Here is a 26,746-nt window from a genome sequence, read left to right on the forward strand (position 1 = left end):
CTGCCTGTACTCACTGTCTCCCCTTCTGGAAAACCATCACCTCAGATCTTTGGGTTCTTTCCATCATCCAAAAAGGATATTTTCTATCCTGGAAGGAAAAACCAAAACCAAAAAGCATTCCTTTTCCTCCAAAAAATCAGCTTTATCTATTCCCTCTCATATTGAAAGAACTAGCTCCTGACTCTAGGAACTATAGAACTAGTTCTGTAAGGACAGGGCTTCTATTCCCGTCTATTCTTAGTCCCCAAAAAGGATGGCCCTTGGAGGCCAATTGCGGATTTATCCTATCTGAACCTGTTCCTAAAGATTTCTTCCTTCAGGATGCTCTCATAGGTTTGTACTAAGCTATCGGCCCTAGGGCCTATACAAGCCTAAGCCATAACAATTCCATGGATATTTCTTCCCACAATATTTACTTCTCTGGTCCCCTGTCTAGCAGGGTGACTGACATGATCCCCGGGATGAATTTCCTATCTCCCATCCAATCATCAAGGTTTCTTTTGAAGAGGGCCAAGGAGGCTCTGCATGACATCTATGGGCAGTCTATTCCAGAGTATGAGACCTAGTCATCACTACTACATCCAGAGCATAACCCAATGTGTACAACCCCTGTAGTATCACAATCAAATCTACCAGATGCCTTTATAGTGTGTGAAACCTGGTCCAAATAAACAAATTGCCTTTCACTAATAAACCTATAAACATTGCACCCATAACATTTGTACATGCCTAAGGGTTTTGTAATGCTTGGGGGAACAACTCTGGTATTATCTAGTTCTAATATATATTTAATACACCTATCTTTTTTGTATGTAAATTTAGGGGCTTCCTCCAATACCAACCTTAAGTCTGGGTCACCAGAGATAATTTGCCAATTGTTCTGTATTTGTTTAATACTAACATTGTCCACCAACATATCAAACAATAAGAAGGAACATTATTAATGTCCTTCTGTTCCTATGTTGCAGTATTCATACTGTGGGATTTCACACCTCAGGTGACCCGACGTAGGCTCCTATACAAAATCTTAAGCCTGGCTGCTGTAGGTGCGTGGGACATCACACACAGAGCCATAACCAAGGACCATAAATGTGACGTCTGCACACACAGACCTCAGAACTTTTCAGCCGCAGACGATGTTAGCTTCGACCCTTTCGGAACTACAACTGAAGACTTCAAAAGATAAGTACCCCATTGGGGTTTTTCTCTCTTACGTATACTTGAGCTTAGTTGCTATAGGTTTCCTTTTTTAGTCGATGTCTGAGAAAAAGAGCAAATATAATTGCGGGTGTCAGATACCGCACAAAGAATCTCACAACTGGTGTGTGTTTTGCTTAGGTAAGGAGCATGACCATAAGGCCTGCTCCATTTGTCAGTCTTTTGTGCCAAACCCCTACGCAGGTGACTGCCTGCACTAAATTTGTATTTAGAGAATCAATGATTACAACGTCTTACTCTCAGGATGGATCCCAAGTCGGCCACCCAATCTGAATAACTGAGGAAGCAGGCCAAGGTTGCTCCTCTGCCATCGGACGTCCCGCCGAATACCGATATAGGGGCCAAGGGACACCCGATTACTCCGTCAGCTTCGACTGTTCCTCTGGAAGAGGCTGTTACTGCAGCCACAGATAGCACATCCGCAGAGTCGATCCAGACGCCGGCCACAACCGACGTTGAGGGGGAACCATTAGTTGGTTGGCCGACCGAGACCTCTCCTGCTTCAGCCCAGGCCTCTGTCCCTAGGCCTACCTCCAAGCCAACCCTAACAAAGAAAAAACAAGACAAAACACTTGAGCCCTATGCCTCAAGGAACTCCAGATTGGCAGTCGTTTACCAATTCTTTAATGCCGGCCTTTATGGCCCTTAGGCCTACAGAGTCTGCACCTACCAACATTCCCATGCTGAGCCCTAGGCCAGCCTCTGTTTCCTCCCTCCCTTTGCCTACGACTGAACAGGGAGAAGAAAGAAGAAGAACCAGACCAGTAGTACTCCTCTTCTGAGGAATAAGTTTCCTATGCATCTCAAGATTGCTTCACCTGTGGATTATTCTTCCCCAGATGAAGACTCCATTGAGGGAGATTCCCCACCAAAGCATATTACCTTGGAAAACTATTTCATAAGTGAAAGAGTACTTCAAGTGGGATATTACCTTGATGACAGATACCCAGAAAAGATATTTTGAACTTTTGCAACTTGAGTCTCCCTCTCCTTCAGCTATTCCTCCAGTGCTTCCAGCCTTCGGATGCCTTTAACTCAGTCTCTAAGAATCCAGAATCTCACCCTTCTGCCCCTAAAAGGCCAGATAAGTTTTACAGAGTGCCTGATGATCAGACGTTTCTGGTGAAACCTCCCCTGGCAGACCCAGCAGTTATTGCTGTGTCCACAGACAGACTGAGTCTAGGCAGTTGCCTTCTGCTTCACCTTTGCCCACAGATAGGGACAGCAAAACCATGGACAGAATGGGTAAGAAGGTATACACTTCCTCTACCCTGGCCTTCAGGGCCATCAGTTACCAAACCCACATGGTTAAATACGCCCTGGACCTGGTCTCCCAGGCTTCCACCTTGCTGGCTTCCGCCCAGACTGTCCAACCAAATCTGACATTGCATCAAAATTGTCTCTAGCTACACAAGTAGCCAGACACTGTATTAGCTGCATTTATGATGCAGCAGAGGTCTCAGCCAGGTATGCTGCCTTTGCATCTGCTTTACGCAGATATTCCTGGCTTCACCTACAGCCTCTACCAGAGGATTTTAAATTCAAAATCATGGATGCTGCACTGGACCACAACCTTTTTATTTGGGAAAAATTCAGCAGAACATTTCAGAAACTTACAAGAGAAAAGCAAAGAGCTGCCGGACATTAAGCATCTGCTGTTGTCCCCCCTTCTCTAGACATTACAGGAACTCTCCAGATAAAATTTCCTTTGTCAGAAGGACTCCCTCAGTGTCACATCCTTCCTCCTCTAGGCCTTGTAGGGGATCCAGGAGACTGCCGTACACCAGCTCCCCCAACTTTAAGCCCCAGCCAAGCAGCCCTTTCCAGACAGAGGGGGCCCCACTTCAGCATGACTATCTTGCTCAACTGCCTCTGTCCACCTGCCTGTACTCACTGTCTCCCCTTCTGGAAAACCATCACCTCAGATCTTTGGGTTCTTTCCATCATCCAAAAAGGATATTTTCTATCCTGGAAGGAAAAACCAAAACCAAAAAGCATTCCTTTTCCTCCAAAAAATCAGCTTTATCTATTCCCTCTCATATTGAAAGAACTAGCTCCTGACTCTAGGAACTATAGAACTAGTTCTGTAAGGACAGGGCTTCTATTCCCGTCTATTCTTAGTCCCCAAAAAGGATGGCCCTTGGAGGCCAATTGCGGATTTATCCTATCTGAACCTGTTCCTAAAGATTTCTTCCTTCAGGATGCTCTCATAGGTTTGTACTAAGCTATCGGCCCTAGGGCCTATACAAGCCTAGCCATAACAATTCCATGGATATTTCTTCCCACAATATTTACTTCTCTGGTCCCCTGTCTAGCAGGGTGACTGACATGATCCCCGGGATGAATTTCCTATCTCCCATCCAATCATCAAGGTTTCTTTTGAAGAGGGCCAAGGAGGCGCTCTGCATGACATCTATGGGCAGTCTATTCCAGAGTATGGGGAGTCTCTGGGTCAGGAACCTATCCCGCCAGCATGTTTTGTTCATTGTGATGACAAGGTTTAGATCCCTGGATCGTGTGGTTCTGAGGGATTGTGATTTCTTTAAGTCGAGTAAAGAAACTGAGATGCCTCATAAAATCCTCCAAAGCTAGTTACGAAAATAAAATTGCCAAAGATTCCAAAGACAACCACAAAGCATTCAATAACTATGTCAAGCATCTAAATGGCAATGCTCAGATCTGCTCTGAGCTAAAACAGAATGGCATTAAATATACTGATCCGAAGGAGATTGCCAATATCCTGGCAGATCGATTCAGTGCCAACTTCACCCCCCTCTCACCCCCTAAATGGCCCATCTCAATACCGGAAGATTTCCAAATTCCATTAATAACGGCCACACTGGTACAAAACGCGCTCTCTAAAGCCAAGAATACAGCATCCATGGGACCAGATGACATCCCGGGCTGTGTACTACATGAACTACAATATGAACTGGCACCTCACCTAAGTGTCATGTTTAATCATAGCCTCACCTCAGGTTTCGTGCCCACTGAGTGACGCAGAGCTACAGTTATCCCAATCCACAAGGGGGGATCCACCTTGGATCCCAGAAACTACCGTCCCATCAGTCTGACAAGCCTTATCTGCAAGGCCATGGAGCGTATTATCATGGAACTTATAAACAAAGACATTGGCAACCTTCAAACACTGGACCCCACCCAGTTTGGGTTTGTGAAGGGCCGATCTTGTCTCCTGAACCTGATTGACTTCTTTGAATCAGTCTCCAGAGCCATGGACAAGGGTAAGGTGGTCCACACAGCCTATCTAGATCTTGCCAAGGCCTTTGACACCATCCCCCACTCTGGAATCATAGATAAACTTACTAAGTTGGGCATTGATCCCTATGTCACCCAATGGGTTGCTAAATGGCTTACTGATAGAACCCACACTGTAAAAGTAGCTGAATCCAAATCCAGCTCCAGACAAGTGACAAGTGGAGTACCTCAGGGTTCAGTCCTGGGGCCGCTGTTGTTTGGCATCTACTTCTCTGAAGTACAGGTCAACACTAAGGGACTCTGGCTAACAAAGTTTGCAGATGACTGCAAACTGGGAGCCATTATTGAATCCCCAAATGATGTGGATACTCTACAAAAGGGCCTTACAGAAACAGATGCTTGGTGCCAGAGCCATGGGCTCAAGCTCAATGCCAAGAAATGTATTGTTATCCCCTTTGGGAAAAAACATGTATCCATGAATTACCATATAGGTGGCAGTACACTAAACACAGAAAGTGTGATAAGAGACTTAGGGACACGGGTGGACAGTGGTCTCACCTTCGATAACCATATCGCCACAACAGTCAGGAAATCTTTCTATGTGGCACACCTCATCACTAAGGGCTTTTCATCCAGAAAAAAGGAGGTAATTGTCCAACTGTACTCATCCCTCATTAGACCCATTATAGAACACAATGCCCCGTTTGGTATGTACCTCTCAAGACATCTGCAACAACTGGAAAGGCCACAGAAATACCTCACTAAAAGAATCACAGGCCTAAAGCAGATGCCCTATGCTGACCGCCTTAAAAACTCCAGCTATACTCTGTCGCATATCATCTACTCAGAGGCGATCTTTGCTTAACATACAAGGCCATGTCAAACCCAGAGCTGTTGGACATGCTACACTTAAAGAAATCCCAATCCCTCAGAGCTACGCTCAGGGATCTAAACCTTGTCATCACAATAAACAAAACATGCTGGAGGGATAGGTTCCTGACCCAGAGACTCCCCAGACTCTGGAATATATTGCCCATACATGTCAAGCAGAGTGCCTCTTTGGACCTCTTCAAGAGGAACCTTGACTATTGGATGGGAGAAAGGAAATTCACCCCAGGGATCACGTCAGTTTCCCTGCTTGACAGGGGTCCAGGAAAGTAAATAATGTGGGAAGAAATAGCCAGGGAATTGTTATGGCTAAGCTTGTATAGGCCCTATGGCTGATAGCCTAGTACCAACCTATGAACCTATGGAGTATGTCCAACAGCTCAGGGTTTGACATGGCCTTGTATGTTGAGCAGAGATCGCCTCCGAGTAGACGATATGCCACAGAGTATAGCTGGAGTTTCACTTCAAACTCTTCTACCCCTCATTCCACCCCAAGCCTTCATGGTCACTCTGGACCCAAAGGATGCTTACCTGCACATTCCTGTCAGGCCCTCCCACAGGAAGTTTCTGCACGTCACTGGCCACTCTTCACACTTTCAATTTACAGCCTTGGCATATCTTCGGCTCCCAGAGTATTTACAAAGTGCTTGACCCCAGCCATTGCCTATTGCAGAGCCAAGGGAGTCCAAATTTACCCTGGATGACATTTTCATTCTGGCAGAATCCGAGTCCACCCTACAAAATCCATCTCCAGTTCACCATGACTCTCCTTCACAATTTGGCTTCACCCTCAACCTACAGAAATCCTCTCTTCTTCCTCGGCAAGACAAAGTTTACCTAGGTTGCAGGATCAGAACAGACCTGATGTGATCCTTTCTCCCACTGGTCAAAGTGCAATGTCTCTCCACCCATTTTCAAAGCCTACTTTCAGAATTTCAGTTCTGCAAGTCCTAGGTCTCATGGCAGATACTGTTCCCATGCTCCCATTAGCCAGGATGCACATTAGAAAATTCCAGTGGTACCTAAAGAATGTGTGGTCTCAGAGCCAACATCCACTAGACAAATCTATTCCCCTTCTGCCCTGCTTAAAAACAGAACTGAAGTGGTGGATTCAGTTAATCATATAGAACCAGGGCATTCCTCTTCAGTTTGCCCCCGCCACTCAATCCATGCACACAGATGCATCAGACCTGGGTTGGGGGGCAATGTTAAAGGACTTTGGGGTACAACAGCATTGGACCCCTGTCCTGCAAAAGCAACACATCAGTGTCAGAGAAATGACTGCAGTCTTGCTGGCTCTGAAAGCTTTCCTTTCCGTCTTGCAACCAGGGCTGCTCCACATTGTGTGACAGACAACACAACTGTCATGTGGTACCTCAAACAAGGAGGGACAAAGGCATACCAGTTATGTTGGAAAACCCTACAAGTCTCGGATCTAGCAGCCAATTACAACCTTTTCCTGCAGGCCTCTTACATCCCCTCTCAGGAAAACAAACCAGCGGACTTGCTCAGCAGAACATCCTCTCAACAACACAAATGGATGTTGCACAGGGAAACCTTCTTAGACATCATCCACCAGTGGAGCACACCTCAAGTGGATCTGTTTGCCTCCCCCCAGAACAGACAACTAAACAAATCCTGCACCAGAGATCATACTCCACTAGCCTGGAGAGTGAATGCCTTCAACTTTCCATGGAAGAGAATGTTCCTGTATGCCTTTCTTCCCTTTCCTCTAATACAAAAGGTCCTACTGAAGATCAAGTAGGACTGACCAAAAATCTTGCTGGTGACTCCCTGTTGGCCAAGGCAACACTGGTTCCCCTTTCTTCTGCCACTAGCAAGGGCAGTCATCACAAGTTACCCCACCAGGTTGACCTACTCACACAACAAAAGGGATCTCTCATTCACCCCCAGCTGCTTTTGCTGCATCTAACTCTTTGGGTGATCAACTTCTGATCCCTTTCAGACATTATTCAGAGGACATGCTGTCAGTCCTGAGGGAGGCCAGGAAACCAACTACTAGGAAAAAAACTGTTTGTCTAAATGGCAGAGATTCTCAAAATAGTGTTCCCTTAAGGACAGTGACCCTTTTCAGGTGGCTCCCTCACTTGTCCTTACCTATATATGCAAGCTCATTAAGGAAGGAGTAGCATATTCTTCAGTGATAGTCCACCTTTCTGCCATTTCAACCTGCTTGCCTTTACATCCACCACTGCTTTCCAGACTGGATGTTAAACTTTTCCTGAGAAGGGTCTTGCATATCAGACCACCAAGAAAACCCATCCCTACTCCCTGGGACCTCAATTTCATGCTGGAAAAACTCACCTTACCTCCTTTTGAGACAGCCAGCACAGCTTCTCTACAAATGTGCACATGGAAAAAACATTCTTTTCTGGCCATTTCCTCCGCTAGAAGAGTGGCTGAAATACAGGCCCTCATTGCCTCCTCCTTACACCACCTTCCACAGTGACAGGGTGACCTTGAGCACAAACCCTTCCTTCATGCCCAAAGTGGTGAACGAACTATCCTTAAACCAGTTCATTCACTTACCTACCTTCTTCCTCTCTCCAACTAATACCGCTGAGAGGATCCTTCATTCCATAGATGTGCACAGACAACTGAGATTCTACGTAACAAAACTAAGTCCTTCAGAAAATCTGACCAACTCTTCATCTCCTTCCACCCCAGGGCTCTGGGTAAGGCAGTCTCCAAACAAACCATTTCCTGTTGAATCAGGAAATCCATTTTCTTCTGCTCACATCATGGCAAACAATTGCCTCAAGGAGTTGGGGGCCATTCCACAAGAGGCATGGCTACCTCCAAAGCCTTTCTTAGTGGGGTAGACACCGCCTCCATCGTTGAAGCAGCTACCTGGTCTACAGTTCACACTTTCACAAAACACTACTAGTTAGATCAGTTCTCCAGGGCCGGAGCAGGATTTGCCAGGGCAATCCTGCAGGATTCTTGGAAGCCTGTACCTGTGCCCCCTCCCTTCACTCCTTCTAAGCTATGGTACTCTCCCACAGTACAAATACTGCAACATAGGAATAGAAGGACATAGAATAGTTGTGTAAAATCTTACCATGACAATAGATGGCCTTCTCTTCCATGTTGCAGTATTCCTTCCCACCCTCCATACCCCCTTTTTTTCTTTCTCTACTGGATGGTTGGTCTTTTGACCTCTGCATCCACTCTCTACAGGCTAATCTGTATAGCCCTTCAGGGACATTTTCTCCTTAGCCTCAACTTGTTCTTTTGTATACCTTATCCTGGGCTTCAGGGTTTGAGGTCTGTGCGTGCAGATGTCACATTTATGGTCCCTGGTTATGGCCCTGTGTGAGATATCTCACGCACCTACAGCAGCCAGGCTTAAGCTTTTGTATAGGAGCTGACATCGGGTCACCTGAGGTGGGAAATCCCTCAGTATGAATACTGCAACATGGAAGAGAAGGACATCTATGTTTATAGTAATATTTTACACAACTGTTCTTTCATATCACTATTTCTGATAACATTTCTATCACTCCCAAAACTATTAACTATTAGTTTATCCAAATTCTTGTTACTTTGAAAACCTGCACAAAGTATAGGGCCAAATTTGGTATACCTTTTAGAAATTATTTAATTAGCAGAAATAGCTAAACTTTCCCTAGGGTAACCACTAGAAAGAAAAAGGGAAGAGATAAAACAAAAAAACATCTTTACTAGTCATTTGAGAAGCTCAAATGAACTGACCCCTAGGTATATCACTTTTCATGAACTTGGGATGATTACTGGTGAAAAGCAGATAGCTATTGTAAAAAGTTTCCTGTCTAAAAATATTACTATCAAAAACATTTGTTGGCTATGGTCCAGAATAAATTCACATCTAAAAATGAAATGTTGAGTCTCATATTTCCAACACTAAATTGAATAAAGGACATACTACTGTTCAGATTATTAAAAAAATCAAAATAATTACATTATTTTTTAACAATGAAAAAATATAGTCTATAAACGTTCATAAAATAAAACAAAATCATATTCAGGAATGTTAGTAAGAATTTATTTTTCCTACCAACCCAGACTAAACTGGTGTAGACCGGAGCTACAGTAGCCCCCGTAGCTATGCCCTTAACTTGTTAATACTTATTATTGAAAAGAAAAAGATCAGTTAATAACATCTCAAATAATGAACAATACAAAGTCCCATGTTGTTGATCTACAGATGTGTACTTGTTAAGAAATCCTAGGGGTCAGTTCATTCGAGCTTCAAATGTTGTTAGAAATTCAAATGTTATTAGAAATAGTGATATTATTGTTCCTTCTTATTGTTTGGATATGTCGGTGGACAATGTTTGTATTAAATGAATAATACAGCACAACTGGCGAATTATCTCTGGTAATCAAGACGTAAGGTTAATATTGAGGGAAGCCCCTAAATTTACATACGAAAAAGTTAGGTGTATTAAATATATATTGGAACAAGATAATACCAGAGTTGTTCCCCCAAGCACTACAAAACCCTTGGGCATGTACCAATGTTATGGGTGCAATCTTTGTGGGTTTATTAGAGAAGGGCCATTTGTTTATTTGGACCATGTTTCATACAGTATAGAGGCATCTGGTAGATTTATTTGTAATACTACAGAGGTTGTATACATTGGGTTATGCTCTGGATGTAGTAGTTTTCATGTAGGAATGACAACTAGGAGCTTAAGGCAGGGAATAAGAGAAGAAAAAGTCTTTATGCACTTAAAACAAAAAACATAAATAATGCCCTTTATAGGTATTTTGTTTTGTGTGCAAATTTTAAAATATTCACCTTTGCTAATTTTAGAAAAAGTAGGAGAGGTAGAGATTGTAAAAACTTTTTTTGAGACGAGGCAGGTTAAGAGCTGATGTTCCCCAGGCTTAAATGAAGCTTATTAATATTAAATGTATTTTAAAAGAACAAAGGTTAAGGGTACTTTGAGAGTTTCAGCTTTTTTAATTTTAATTGAATGTTTCATTGATTGTTTCTAGTTTTTTATTGGATGGTATTTGTATATAATGAAATGTGGATGTGAGTTTCTTGATTTCTGCTGAAGTTTTTTTATGAAAGTGGCAATTAAAAATTTGTTATGCAAAGTTTCTTTGGTTTCTTTTTTTCTCCTTGCATATTTTGACATTTTTTTTGTTTTTAGTGTTTGGAGTGCTGTTAAGCCTTCAGGTTGGCTAGTTTTATTTTATTTTAGTTTGTCTCATCCTTTCAGCCTGCTGTTGCTCCTTCTCTGATCCGGCCTTCCATTTCATAGCTCTTGGATCTGAGAGCCCTGATAGTGGAGTCATTTGATCTGAAGATTCCCATGTCTTCCACTTCAACAGCATTCCTGATCTATTCGGTTCTTACCCCCTCGGAGTGCGATGTTTCTCAGAGCCAAAGTGTCAGCATCGGATCCTAGGGGTTGACTTCAACTTCAAACCTTTTGGAGTCGTCATTTCCTCTCAGGGCTTTGGCGCTGGACAGCTCAGCTCCAACTCCTCCTTCAGAGTGAATGGTCAGGGATTGTCTGCTCCAAGAGCTTCTTTTCCGATTGGTTTGTCCTTGGCTTCTCCTGTTCCATTTGCCTTTGAACTGGTAAAGAGGGTTTTCTCTCACCCGAGACTAGTCTCAACTCTTCCAGTGTCAGATCCATCCTTTATTCCTCCTTCGGATCCTGTGTCTGAGTGTGTTTATCCTACCTCTCAGGGGCAGCCAAGCCCATATGAGCTTCCAATCAGTTCCCAGCTGGGAATTCCCCACTTCTTCTGATACATCACCATAGAAGAGGTCATGCAAAAAGACGCACTTAGATTCCCCGCAGGAATCTCTCATGGAAGACACTGATTTTGATGAAGGGGAAGAGTCCCCCAGATCTCCATCTGAGGGCATCTCATTTGGAGACATCCTTGAGATCCTTCACCAGAAAGGTGGTTGGTCTTCCCAAACCCTTTCCCAAGAGGAATCTATGTTTTTAGAAGCCTTCTGGTCTGGACCATCTACGTCTTGGGTTTTGAGCAGCCATGCTGTCAGTACTGGACTAAAGGGATTCCTGTAGATGACATGGTTGTTGTGGCAGCCACCAAAAAGGAGTTGGTTGAACAAAGCTCCACTGTCCATCTCCCTAACAGAGAGTCTAGGGTGTTGAACAGGTTTGGGAAGTGAGTGTATGTGTTAGCAAAATTTGCTCATCGATCACTGATTGCTGAAATACCTAGCACATTTTACCAGAATAAAGAGGGACTTGGTAAAGGAACTCTCTGATTCTGCCCCAGGGTCCATATCCGCAGAGAAACAGAAGTCCTTTTCCTCATGACTGTTCACCTACAATCTATTACAAATGCATGCATGAGGTTATTCTCACACACAGGTGAAGGTGCCTTGAGGGTGTCAGTTCAGGCATAGCCATAAGGAGACCTGCCTGGATGTGGTTGTGCAGTTTTGAGGAGCCCTTCAAGGCATCATTTATCAGTGCTCCTTTTGATGAATCTTCTTTGTTTGGGCCAACCATTAGAGACTCTCTCTCACAGCGAACAGGATGGAAAGACTTTGTCTGCTGTTGGAATTAACTTTTCTACCCCACAAAGCCCTTTCTCTAGGCATCAGTGCAGAGGGAAGAAGATGGGGTTATGGAAATCACAAGGTCCTTTCCATGAATCACATGGGGATTTTTCTCCCAGAGGCAGAGGGGGAAATAACTACAATGGTAGACATTGCCCACACGGCAGTGGGAGTCCGCAGAACCAAAAATCTTCAAGATTCCTTCTCAGACAGATCCTTCCAGCACTCATGAAAAGTTGCCCGACTCTCTGGAGGCATTTAGGGGAGGCACTTATCCTTGCACCAAAAATCCTGGATAGCCATCACAAAAGACTCTTGGATACAAAGGATTATATCCAGAGGATATTTCATTTCCTTTTTACAAAAAGAGCAAAAGTCTCCCTGATGTTCCACCCAGAGGGAGCTAGCAGCTCAAGAGATCTATAAGTCGCTAGACAGGAATCATCCAAGAGGTCTCCCCCAGACTAAGCAGGATTTGGAATTTACTCAAGGTTCTTTTTAGTGCAAAAAAAAAAAGGTAGGAGACCTGATGCCTATCTTGTATCTCAGTTATCTAAGCCTGTAAAGAATTCCAAATTCCGGATGGTCACAGTTCAGTCCATCCTATCTTTTCTACAGAAGGACTACTGGATGTGTTCACTCGATCTTCAAGATGCGTAATTTCACATCAAAATGAGCAGGCACTCTTGAAGGCATCAATGCTTCTGGCTGGGAGATGGTCATTATTAGTTCAGAACCCCACCCTTCGGACTTGCCACAGTTCACAGGGTGTTTGCCAAATGCATGACAGCGGAAACAGCTAACCTGAGACTGCTCAGATTGAGTGTTTCTTTACTTAAGATAACTGGCTCCTCATGGCATTGACCAGGCATCTGCTCATAAAAGCCAGAGACTATTACTCCAGCTATCTCACTCACTGAGAATCATTATCAGTATGGACAAATCACAACTTCAACCAGTGTAAGTCTTGGAGTTTATAAAGGCTTGTTTAGACACAGTTGATTCTTTAGCTCTTCTGCCACAAAATAGACCTCTTACGTTGTCGCCTCACAGTTAGACGTTGCCCGTTCGATTCTCAGAACTTCTTCTGTGTGGCGATATGCGTGAATGGGCGTTCCTTCATTGAAGGTTGTGTGTTAGGCCCGGCAAGCCAGAACGTAAAACTCTACTGCCAATCATTAGCGGACCAGAGTTCCGCTGTGGCGACCCCTAACCGGGAAAAGCCGAAAGACACAAATAAACAAACAAACATTGAAGATGCATGCCTGACAGGTTCGTTCTTCCCCATCTCCCCAAGCAAAAGTGGTCCTCAAAGCTCTATGGTTGATGGCTGTTGCAATTACTTTAACAACAAAAATAAAAAATCGTTTTGCTGAATGTAGTGGTGCCAGTTTATTATTTTTTATGTGCAAATACTTTAATTCCCACTGATCATCTCCACTTGAGAGTTCTTCAATGAACTCTAGCAGTGCAATGGTATTTTCATCAACATTCTTTAAGACATCCAATAAAACTGTCTCAGGCTTGCAGAAAGTCTCTTCTTTGGTGGCTTCACTCTAAGGAAATTGGTCAAGGGCTTCCATTTGTCTTTCCTTCCCCGAACGCCACTTTGACTACAGATCCCTACCAGTTGGGGTGGGGTGGGGGCATTACTTGGGACAGACTCTTCAAGGCATGTGGTCTCCACAAGACACCAATTTGTATGTCAGAGATGAGTGATGCTTCTAATCTTCATAGGTTCATAGGATGGTACTAGGCTATTGGCCCAGAGGCCCTTATAAGCCTGGCCAGAATTTTCGCCCATGCTCCCACAAAATCAACACCTGTTTTCCTTGCCCAGCAGGTTCACAGGTGGGATCCCAGGGATGTATTTTCTGTTCCCATCCAGTCGGCCATATTCCAGTTAGAGGGCTAGTGAGGTACTCTGACATGCCCCTATTAGGAAAAGGCCCCCTAGCACATACATATAGTTCAGAGGCTGACAATAGAGAGATAGATGTCGGTTACACGAGAGCATGTATTCTGCAGCACACCCCTTGGACTACAAATATAAAAAGAATTATTAGAGAGAACTGGAATATATTAAAGATGGACACGAAAATTATAGAAATAGTTGGAGACACTCCCCTATTTGTATCCAGAAATGGGAATAATTTAAAATGGGAACTAGAAAGAAAAATACAAACAACCAACAAAGAAAGAGTCAAAACAGGAACAACTAAATGCGGCACATGTAATCAGTGCAGGTACATATGCTCTGATAACAGCACAAAATTAGATAATGTCACCAAGACAGAGATATATTTTAAGAAAGGGAATTGTAGGACCACCCATGTAGTCTACCTAGCTATGTGTGCAAACTGTCACTGCTACTACGTAGGAAAGACAGATAGGACCTTAAGGCAAAGGATATATGATCATTATTATTGCATAAAGAAGAAAGATGTTAAAAATGCCCTGTGGAGACATATGCATGAAAGTATTAATTGCAAATTGTTTTATTTTGCCATACTAGATATAGTCTCAGTAAACCCCAGAGGAGGGAATGTAAGGAAAAAACTGGGAGAGTTAGAGACTAGATGGCAAATAAAACTGAATGCATCCACCCCACCAGGACTTAATGACCATATTTCTGTGAAGCCAATTTTGGCTAATAATGGTTAGATTGTAGAATGGGTATATAAATGCACAGGATATGTAAGGGCTTTGTTTTGATGTATTCGGTTAGGGATGACACTTCTAACAAGGTTTATGAACTTATACAAATCCCACTTAGAGCAATGGGTACATATTTATAGAATTAATGTTATTATTACACAACAAAATACATATTTTATTTATTCATTTTATATATACAGAGAGATACATATACATTTCTCACATACAAAACATAATACTTGCAAATGTTTTTAATGTTTTTTATGGTTTGCATATTATGTGTTTTTAACAGTAGATTTTTTAAAAAAGTATTAAAGAATAGGATGTTTATTCTGCACTAGCACTTTAAAAATGTTTTTTTTAAAATAGTCATGAATTGAATTAATTAATTATTCAATTAATTGAGTATGACACCTATATAAATTGTTAGCCAAAGGGCAGTTGTTTGTTCTGATGAAGTCTAGATATGGTTAGATGAAAGCGCTTAACAAAACTCAATAAAGACGAAGGATTTTCTTATACTCAACATTGACTTATTGCATCTCGATTCCATCTATAGGGAAATTGTTTTTGTTTTTGTTCATAGTTGTGGACTGTTTCCCTTTTGGATTTTTCACTAGTCGCTTTGTGGAGATGGATTCAATGGACGGATTGCCATCTATTTTTTCGCCCAGGAGGGACGAAATAAGAGGCATCCAGTCGGAGATGGCTATAATGCGGGGCGAGCTTACTCGGCTTATTGAATTAGTAAGCCAGCCGTTGCAAAGCAGTAAACAGAATGAGCGGATGACATCATCCAGAGCGCCAAGCGCGACTGGAAATACTAACTCCATACCAAACGGGTAAGGTAATGGAGATGAACGGGAAAGGAGAACCTCTAATGGATCCAGACCAGGAGGCGGACTTAATCCGGTGAGCGCTAGACGGGAATGTGGATCGGAGGCAGATTACTCGTTCTTTGGAGCCAAACCGAAAAGAATGCCACCTAAAAAGACCTACACCATGGCCGGCAATGTACATTATGCAGGTACCAATTCAAACGTTTTAAATGTAAAAAAAGGCGCGAATTTTGACTTTAGAGGGCTGGACAAAACGGACAAAACGGACGCCCAGGTTGGAGGGAGATGTGGCAATTCTTCTAACACCGACAGGAATTTAAAAGACTTAATGTTTGAATTTGGAAATAAACTTAAAAAATGTAAAAGCCTGCAACTTGAGAACAGTTATCTAATGAAATGTATAGACACTTGCGTAGTTCCTATGGGACTCCGTTTTTTCAAATACCCTATGGGTATTGACTTGGATCTTGAAACCAAAAAAGAATGTATGAAATTGTTTGACGGTTTTGGTATAGCATTCATGAGATTTATTATCCAATGCAATGATAAAAAGATATGCATACTTATGAATGATTTAGACAAATTGAATGATGTTATTACTAATGACGTGTTATATGAGGAATATGAGTACTGTATTAATTCACAATATAAATGGGTTCAGAGACAAATGGACATGCAATTTGAAAGGAAGTGCAAAAAATATCAAAGAGACTTGGAACAACACAGTAGGGAGAAAGCGTATAGGTGGGACAGAAAAGACAATAAAAAAGATAGGTTCAATTCAAGAAATGTAACGGGTAGGAAGGGAAGTACATATACCCGTTATGATTACCAACACAGGGACAATAAGTACATAGGGAGGTTCGACAATAATTTTGACAATAACTTTGACAATTTTTGTGATGGTAATGATTTTTTAGAAGAAAAGAAAGGGAAGAACAGTGGATACAGAGGAACAAATCAGATTGGAAGAAGGGAATTTCACCACCCACAACCCAGGAGGGTAATAGGGGAGGGACACACCAGATAGGACCCGATTTGAATAAAGATAAGATAGTGAAAATTAATGACACAATCAGTGTATACAATCAATTTTTCATATATAACTACACGGGAATAGAAGTAAAGGAAGAACACTTTACCTTGTTAAGTAAAGGAATGAAGTATGTGCCAGTCAAAAAATTCAGGGTAGAGGACTGTATTATAGATGTTAAGAAATATTTGAGGAAATTAAATTTAGCGGTACTATTTGATAGAGAAGACCAACACAACAAGCAACCCTGTGTTTAAAAAGAAAAGTACATATACCCCACCACTCAACAGTGTATTAGGGTTATATGAAAAAATGGTTATTGATGAAATATATAAATACAGTAACAAAATTAATCATACCAAAATTAGATAATATTTGACCATCCCCGAGGCTACAGCTTTAAAAGAATTACAGCAGAACAAAATGGTAAGAGTAGTGAAACCAGATAAAGGGGGGAGGAATTGTATTATATGGTCAAGAAGAATATAAGAACAAAATTAATGAAATATTATTGAAGTCCGGGAAATATGAAATTTCCTCAAAAAATGAAGTGAATATAGGGTACAACAAAATTAATTTATACTTAGAAGATCTTTTAATAGATGAAAGAATTAGTGGTGAGTTATACGAGTTCTTAAAGGTGGACTCCCCTATTATTAGTACTATGGTGGGTATTCCTAAAATCCACAAAAATGCAATTGATCCCCCTTTCAGACCTATAATTTCAGGGAACAAAGCTAAAACATACAATTTGGGCAAGGTAGTGGACGGGTGGCTTAAACCATTATATAAGTCCTACAAACATGTCATTCAAGACTCTTGGGACTTCTTAGGGAGATTAAAGCAAGATATGGTAACACCTGGTGCTCTCCTAGTGACTATAGATGTGGTTGACCTATTCTCAAGCATCCCACAAGAGGATGGACTGCTTAGGTTGGAAAGGTCGATGGAAAAATCAGGTATTTTCTCAAGGGACAAAATCCAACTCACAATAGAATTCATGGAACTTGTACTGAGGCATAACTATATAATGTTTGAAGGAGAATATTATGTACAAGTTAAAGGAGTAGCAATGGGGGCAGCATGTGCCCCCACCTTTTCCAATATTTATTTAAGTGATTGGGAAGAAGAATATATTTTTAGTAATAATAGTTATCAGCTAGTTTCATGTTACTACCGTTTCTTGGATGACATTTTTTTGATTTGGAAGGGGAATAGAAAGGAATTAGAAATTTTCATGATGGATCTGAATTCAAAGAGCAATGAACTGAAATTTACATATACTGTGGAATTGTCTAAGATAGCCTACTTAGACACTCTTATTATAGTGGATCAAGGAAAGATGAAAAGCAAAATATATAGGAAAGAGACGTTTAGTAATGGCTATTTAGAATATAGTAGTTCCCATCCCACAAATCCAGAAGAGGAGTATAATCAAGGGACAATGTATAAGGGCAGCAAGGATGACATCCGACTATGATGATTTTGTCAGTGAACTAAGTATTATAGGTGACATGTTTATTCAAAGAGGATATCCTAAGTGGCTAGTGAAAGATGTGACTAGTTATGTGTTAAAAGAATGGGGTAAAAAGTATGTGTCCCTATTAGGAAAAGGCCCCCTAGCACGTGCATATAGTTCAGAGGCTGACAATAGAGAGATAGATGTCGGTTACACGAGAGCATGTATTCTGCAGCACACCCCTTGGACTACAAATATAAAAAGAATTATTAGAGAGAACTGGAATATATTAAAGATGGACACGAAAATTATAGAAATAGTTGGAGACGCTCCCCGATTTGTATCCAGAAATGGGAATAATTTAAAATGGGAACTAGAAAGAAAAATACAAACAACCAACAAAGAAAGAGTCAAAACAGGAACAACTAAATGCGGCACATGTAATCAGTGCAGGTACATATGCTCTGATAACAGCACAAAATTAGATAATGTCACCAAGACAGAGATATATTTTAAGAAAGGGAATTGTAGGACCACCCATGTAGTCTACCTAGCTATGTGTGCAAACTGTCACTGCTACTACGTAGGAAAGACAGATAGGACCTTAAGGCAAAGGATATATGATCATTATTATTGCATAAAGAAGAAAGATGTTAAAAATGCCCTGTGGAGACATATGCATGAAAGTATTAATTGCAAATTGTTTTATTTTGCCATACTAGATATAGTCTCAGTAAACCCCAGAGGAGGGAATGTAAGGAAAAAACTGGGAGAGTTAGAGACTAGATGGCAAATAAAACTGAATGCATCCACCCCACCAGGACTTAATGACCATATTTCTGTGAAGCCAGTTTTGGCTAATAATGGTTAGATTGTAGAATGGGTATATAATTGCACAGGATATGTAAGGGCTTTGTTTTGATGTATTCGGTTAGGGATGACACTTCTAACAAGGTTTATGAACTTATACAAATCCCACTTAGAGCAATGGGTACATATTTATAGAATTAATGTTATTATTACACAACAAAATACATATTTTATTTGTTCATTTTATATATACAGAGAGATACATATACATTTCTCACATACAAAACATAATACTTGCAAATGTTTTTAATGTTTTTTATGGTTTGCATATTATGTGTTTTTAACAGTAGATTTTTTAAAAAAGTATTAAAGAATAGGATGTTTATTCTGCACTAGCACTTTAAAAATGTTTTTTTAAAAATAGTCATGAATTGAATTAATTAATTATTCAATTAATTGAGTATGACACCTATATAAATTGTTAGCCAAAGGGCAGTTGTTTGTTCTGATGAAGTCTAGATATGGTTAGATGAAAGCGCTTAACAAAACTCAATAAAGACGAAGGATTTTCTTATACTCAACATTGACTTATTGCATCTCGATTCCATCTATAGGGAAATTGTTTTTGTTTTTGTTTTTGTTCATGGAGAGAGTGTCATTTCAGGCCTTTCAAATCTTTCTCCCAATAGGGACTATTGCAGTACAAATGGACATGTCAGTAGTCTAGTGCATCAACAAAGAGGGGGGAACAAGATCCTACCCGTTTGTCGAGATGCAGTGAGAGTATGGCAGTGGGCAATCTCATCCAGCTGCTTTCTTGTAGCGATGCACATACTGGGGAAATCCATCATTCTAGTGGGCAGACTCAGCAGGACCATCCTCCTGCCAAACAGATGGTCTCTCAACCAATCAGTGGTGAGCATGATCTTCCACAAATGGGGTCAGCCTTACTGCGACCTTTTTGCATCTACCCCCCAACAGCAAATCCAGCAGGTTCTTTGCCCTTATCCAGCTTCAAGGACAATCACAGAGAGATGCTGTAGTCCATGTTTGGCCCTCCAGTCTCCTTTATGCTTATCCCTGCATGCAAAGGATGAGGGTTATAATAAGGAGGTGGTCACATTAAGACATCAGTTTAAGGCAAGAGGGTATAGGAAGGGAGAAATAGATTGTGGTCTACATTTAAGTACCCAACTTAGATCTGCGAGAGCCCAGCCCTATTTCTCGAATGATCTACAATGAACCGTGGGAGGATTCCCAGTGATAATGGGTGACTTATTACTTTTCCTCTTCAGTATAGCAGTAATGCTAAGATTATCATTAAGTTGATTGAAAAACACCGGCCAGTTTTGCTTACTGACAAAAAGATCAAGAATACAATAGAAGAACATCTTACAGTCACCTTTAAGAACAAAAAGAATCTCAAAATACTGTTATGTTACCCTGATAAGGTTTGGAAAACTACCAAAGTGAATGAAACCATAGATACTGTTCCTTGTGGCAATTGCCGCTATGTATGTATATAGGTAGTGAGAACAGCGTTGTTAATCCAGATAACAGGCTGTAAGTTCTATTTTAAAATTAGCGTCAATCGCATTACTAAGGAAGTGATATACATAGCCCACTGTGTAGAATGTTTTTCATTTTATGTGGGCAAAAGCAATCGTAAATTTAAAGAGCGCATCATGGAACACCTCTATTCTATCAGTATAAGCTATACCTCCAATGCACTAGCTAAACATGTAATAGAAAAAGGAATGAAACATCAGTTTAGGTTTCATGTAATAGACAGGTTATATGAGTCTCTGAGTTTGGGGGACATCAGAAATAGAATTGAAACAGTTGAGTTGGAGTGGGTTTTGAAAATGCAGCCACGTAAAGGCTTAGGCTTGAATGAACATGTTCCCCTCAAACCAATTTTGAAAGCACTCAGGCTACATAGACAGTCTGCGCCCTATTTATTATATTTGTGTTGCTGCATTATTAGTTTTTAAGTTTATATTTTTTAGTCTTTGATATGTAGTAATGAAGAATGTTTTGTTTTTGTGTGTATATATTACTTTTAGTATTGTAGTTGCTCTGTTAGTTTGTGTAGGGGTGTGTCTGAGTAATGCAATCTGGATGTTAAAATCTATTTAAAATGTAATTTCTGTGAATCTTTTGAGCTGATGAAGTGATTATTTATCGTGAAAGTGCTTATCTGTATTGAAAAGGAGCTTTTATTTTCTACATCTCCCCTGTGTGCTTGGAGTGCATTTTTGTGTTGGAGATTTAATACTGTGGAGAATCAGCTGAACAGTTGGTGATGTCATTAGAATGTTCCTGGTTGCTAGATGATTATTTGAACAGCTGATTGACAGGAAAAATAACTTTTTCAAACAACTGTTATTTTTAAAATAATACAGTTGAGACTGTTAAGCTGTGCAGTTAGGCAAGTACTGAGCATTTTGTGAAGAGCAGCTGTTAGTGAAGAGTTGGTCAGTGGATACCCATGAAAGAGAACTTACTAAAAAGGTGTAAGCCTCCCTTTCCCTTGCTGTTATGTGTTAAATTAGATCAGGGACAGTATTCTCTAGTTAGATTAGGAATGTTTAGTTACTCAGAGTTTTCCTAGATTGATGGACTTCTGTCTTGCAGTTTAATTTTACATTTCTGGTGATTGAATTGTGGTGTTAGTGATTTACATTCTCGTAATCATTTTATTTATTATTAAATTTTTTTCATTACTTTACATTGTGACTGGAAATCAGTGTGCTCTTTAGAGATTAGAGAGTGCTTATACCTGTTTGATACTCCCCATGCTTCTGGTCATAGCTATAATTTATTTTATTTAATTTTCATAATTGTACACCCCTTTAGAAGGGCATAAAGACACTCTGATGAGTGGTAGCATTACCATATTATTTTGGGGAAGGGACACAGCTTGGAATCTGTGTCAGGCTTTCCCAGAAGGGTTTGGATGTGTGAGATTTAAATTTGAGCATGGGTGTATCAGAGGTCTTAAACTGGGACGCATTGCTATGAAGTGTGTAATAAGGAGATGTTCTTCTATTCCAGTGTTGCAGTATTCTACTTGTGGGTTTACCCTTCTTCCGATCAGCTTGTCTGGCTAGGTTTCCAAAGCTTTTCCAGTCCCTCATGGTGAGTCGGATGTCTAACTTGGAGGTAGGTACATGGGCCATAAAGGTGACATCTGCACGCACCAGCCCTCAGAACTTTTCAGCCACCAGCTGTGTATGCCAGGTACTCCTGCTACTCGCAGACATCAGATCTGTTTCTCGGTAAAGATAAGTACCCCTTTGGGGCCTTTTTCTTCAATCCTTCTTATTTCTATAGTCTGTTCATGTCCAGTAGGAGTAAGTGCAACTATGGTAGTCAAATTCCACATAAAGACGCACACAACTAGTGTCTCTTTTGTCTGGGTAGGGATCACGATTACAAAAACTGTGCCATCTGTAAATCATTTGTCCCCAAGACCCTTTGCCGCCGCTTACAGACTCTCGACTTGTACCTTAAGAACCAAGACCCAAGACAGATGGCTCTGGGTATGGAAGCTGCCTCCAACACCCCATCTGAACCACCACGGAAGAGGGCCAAGTCCATGCAGCCTACTACTTCCACTGCATCTCCCTCTGCTGCTCCTCAACCTGTAGCCGCCGTCAGCTTGGCTGAGGACCCGGCTTCTGCCACTACAGATACAGTGAGTACCTTTCAGGAGGCCGCACAATCTAGAGTGGCTGGCATGTCCGGGGAGGATGTACCAGCGCCTGCTCCAGATGCCAGGAGGGAACCAGTACCTTCGATGGGCGCTTTGGACCTGGACTCCTCCACTCCAATGATTTCTTCAAGGCCTTCTGCCATCCAGACGCTGGTTAGGCCTTCTAAGAAAAAAACAAAAGACCAGACATATTTCTCCGGCACCAGAGGCCTTACCTGTTTGGCAGGCATTCAGCCACAATCTCAACAATGCTTTCTTGGCCCTCAGGCCTTCCTCTGACCTCACCCCTGCAACTCCACCTCTACTCTGCCTTAGGCCTTCCTTTGTCTGAAAGGACTGTGAGCCAACCTGCATTGGAGGAACTGTCTGACTCCTCAGAGGACTCCCTGTCCTACTCTTCCCAGGTTTCATCCTCCGTAGGGTATGGATCTCCTGAAGAGGCCTCTCCTGAGCCTGATTTCCCCAGTGGAAGACCTAACCTTCAGGGACACTGTTAACCTGATGAGAAAAAACTTTAAGTGGGAATGCTCAGACATGTCTGAAGCACAAAAAAGATTTTATGATTTGATTCAGATGGAATCACCTAATCTGTCACCTATCCCACCTGTCTAACCTGCCTTCCTGGATGCATTTACTGTAGCATCTATTAATACAGATTCCCAACTACCTGCTCCTCGAAGGGCAGACAGATTATACAGGGTCCTTGACTCCGTTAAATTCTTATTCAAGTATCCCCCAGCAGACCCAACCACTATTTCCATATCTACAGACAGGGCATCCAAACTCCTCCCTGCTACCACTGTCCTGCCTGCAGATAAGGAGAGCAAAGCCATAGAGAGGTGGGGAAAAATGATTTATACTTCTGCTACTCTAGATTTTAGGGCTACAAATTACCAGTGTCACATGGCCAAGTACTCTCTGGCTCTTCTGGACAAAGCCTTCAAAGAGCTTAATAACATTCCTGACTGGGCTGCTGAAGCATCCTTGTCTTCCTTACTCGGGCTTGTCTCACAAGTGAACAAGTACTCCCTTCAGTGTGCGTATGATGCAGCTGAGGCCTCAGCTAGGTTAGCTGCATCAGCATCCATGCTAAGAAGATATTCCTGGCTACTTCTGCAGCCCCTTCCTGATGACTTCAGAGCCAATCTCCTGGATGCCCCCTTGGAACATTTGGCTCTCTTTGGTGCTAAGGTGGCTGATCTTTTCAAGTCTCTCTAGCAGAAAGGGAAAGAGCTTCAAGACCTCAAGCATCTCCTTGTCTCTCCAGTCCCAAAGTTCCAGAGACTTCCCAGCTAAAACACAATTTATAAGAAAGGCATCAAGGCCTTCAGGCCCCCCCCCAGGTCTAGAAGGCCTCCCAGGAGACAGACTGCCCAGCCAAGGACTTCTCAGGCCTCTGGCCAGAGAAGTTCCTTTCCAGACAGGGCAGGCAGTGTCTGACTCTTTTCCTCCCCCACCTCCCCCTTGTCCACCCGTCTCTTTCACTGTCTTGCTTGGTCCCTGGTAACAACAGATAAATGGGTCTTGTCCATCCTGAAGGATGGAAACTTTGATTTGGATCACTCCTCTTCCAAGACTGCCTATTCCACCCCCTCCCGCATCCCAGCAGTCGCTCCTACACCAGGTCTTAAACAATGTGCTACTGCAAGGCACCATAGAATCGGTCCCGACTCCTGCTCGAGGGAAAGGTTGTCTATTCAAGAATTTTTCTGGTACCCAGAAAGGAAGGACCATCCTAGGTCTCTCCCGCCTCAACAACTACTTAAAGGTACCCTCTTTCAGGATGCTCACCTTACCCCACTTTCTTTCCTCTCATTCTCCCTCGGGCCTTCATGGTAACCCTGGACATAAAGGAGGCCTGTCTCACACCACAAGTTCCAGGCCAGATGAATTCACTCAGTTTAGTACACAGACTGATTTATTAAAATAAAAAATAATTTCTGCTTTAAAAATTAACAGCAAAACTTCAAATTATTTTACCATTAAAAGCAAATAACACTTCTCTGGTGGCTCGGCTTTCAGAAAAGCCTTTTCAGAGTACATCTTTCTGCTGGTAAACATACACTTAAATAACATGCATTTAATCAATTAAATAATCATCCCATTAAGACTTCACTAAAAAGCCAAATAAAAAGGTTTACTTTTAATATTCGTTTTAACCTTCTTACATTAAATGCTTCCAAGAGAATTCCCTATTCAAACCTCTTGGAAACATTGTATCATGTTTTAAAATTAAATATTGCTTCCTTCCTTCTTAAATGTTTCTTAATTTTTTCATCAGTACTAAACCTGGTATTTACTTGTTCCAAAACAGTTGCCTGCAACCCTTGTGGGTCTCCATTATGGTGTTTCTTAAAGTGCACAGCTACAGGACTCTAAAATCTTTGCCTCTTGATATCCCTTATGTGCTCTTTTAATCTTGCAGCAAAACTTCTCTTGCATTCTCCAATATAAAATAATCCACAAGGACATTTTAAACTATATATAATTTTTTCAGTATTGCAAGTGAAGCTGCCTCTTCTATCAAAATTTTTCCATTAATGCTTTCAAAACCAACAGCTATGTGTTTGCATACTGTAAAAAGAAAAAACTGTTGAGAGACATTCAGGATTACGAACGCAAACAAGTGTTCGTTTTTTCTTCTTCTAAAACTAACAAAAAGCAGCATGTTAGGTTCCAGGAGGTTACATCTGTGAATTATTGCACATCTGCTGAAAGTGGAGCCTCATCAGTGGAAAGGGAAGAATGTGAAGACTACCCACGGCTACCAAAGGGACAGACTCCAGGGTATCTAACCAAGAATTTTTGTGACCAACCTGTGTTACAACTAGGGAGTAAGAAGAGAAGTTGGCAGGATCAACAGCATGATGCCAGATATAATTCCCAAACCAACAAACGAGGTAAATGGACATAATAAAATGGGACTTTCTAATAATATAAATGAGTGGTTTTGAATATATTGTAAATTTGTCTGAATCCATTATTAGTAATGATTTACATAGGGGTTCAAAATTTATTCCAAGTCTCTTCCCAGAATGTATGAGTTAAAGGGGGAAGTACTTAATTTTGTTCACAAGTTACATTTAATAGATTTCTATGCAAATCAAACAAAAAGTTTAGAAGCAGATGTGAACAATGCAAGTTTTGTAGATGTTACATGTAATGAGTTTTTTTCTTGCAATTCTGACACAGAATGCAATCCTTATAGTAATTTTGATACTAAAGGTGTTTCTTACAAAAGCAAATTTATGCCTCCTTTCCAGTGTGATAAAATTTAAATGTTTCATCATATGTTAAGTTATGCAATAGAGCAAGAGTGCAATATTTTTTTAGAAATTAAATTCAATATAATATGACACAAAAAGAATGGGTCACTTTAAAAAATTTAAGGGAAATAAAGGAACTCATATTTAAGCCTGCAGATAAGGAGGGACAACTAGTAATAATGCATTACACCCAATATGTAAACATGTTTACAGCATCTAGAAAATTACAAAATTTATGATAAAGTAGGTTTCTTAACTTATCAGGAGGTTCATAGGTAGGTACTAGGCTATTGGCCCTAGGACCTATATAAGCCATGCCTAGCCAAAGGTACCCTGGCTTTCGCCACCCAAGAACATTATTTTACTGTGCCACTGTCGAGCAGAGCCACAGAAGTGATCCCCGGGGTGACTTTCCTATCTCCCATCCAATCATCAAGATTTTTCTTGAGTGCTTTGTTTGATATAGATAGGTAGTTTGTTCCAGAGTATGGGAAGTCTCTGGGACAGGAATCTATCCCTCCAGCATGTTCTGTTTAATGTGGTGACGAGGTTTAGGTCCCTAGAGCGTGTAGCTCGTAGGGATTGGGATTTTTTAAAGTGGAGCATGTCTAAAAGCTCTGGGTTTGACATAGCTTTGTGTGTTAGGCAGAGATCGCCTCTGAGTAGGCGATATGCAACGGAGTATAGCTGCAGATTTTTGAGACGGTCTGCATAGGGCATTTCTTTGAGGCTGGTAATCCTCTTTGTGAGGTATTTCTGTGGCCTTTCCAGTTGTAGATGTCTTTTGAGGTACATACCAAAAGGGGCATTGTACTCTATAATGGGTCTAATGAGTGATGAGTAGAGGGGAACAATGACCTCTTTTTTCCTGGATGAGAAACGTTTTGTGATGAGGTGTGCCACGTAGAAGGATTTCCTGACTACTGTGGCGATGTGATTATCAAAGGGAGAGACTACTGTCCACCTGTGTCCAGAGGTCTCTTATCACACTTTAGGTGTCAAGTAGACTACCACCTTTGTGGTAGTTCATGGGTACGGAGTTTTTACCAAAAGGGATGACAATGCACTTTTTGGCATTG

General features: G+C 41.4%; 1 protein-coding gene across 7 annotated transcripts in view; it reads left to right on the top strand.

Moving 5' to 3' along the window:
• Positions 1 to 26,746, top strand: part of LOC122816697 (eukaryotic translation initiation factor 2-alpha kinase 1-like) — a 1,078,686-nt gene that overhangs the window by 775,050 nt on the left and 276,890 nt on the right. The gene's annotated exons all lie outside the window — the stretch shown is intronic.

The sequence above is a fragment of the Protopterus annectens genome, chromosome 12.part0 (assembly GCF_019279795.1).
Source record: "Protopterus annectens isolate FY-2018-M chromosome 12.part0, PAN1.0, whole genome shotgun sequence".
Lineage (NCBI taxonomy): Eukaryota > Metazoa > Chordata > Ceratodontiformes > Protopteridae > Protopterus > Protopterus annectens.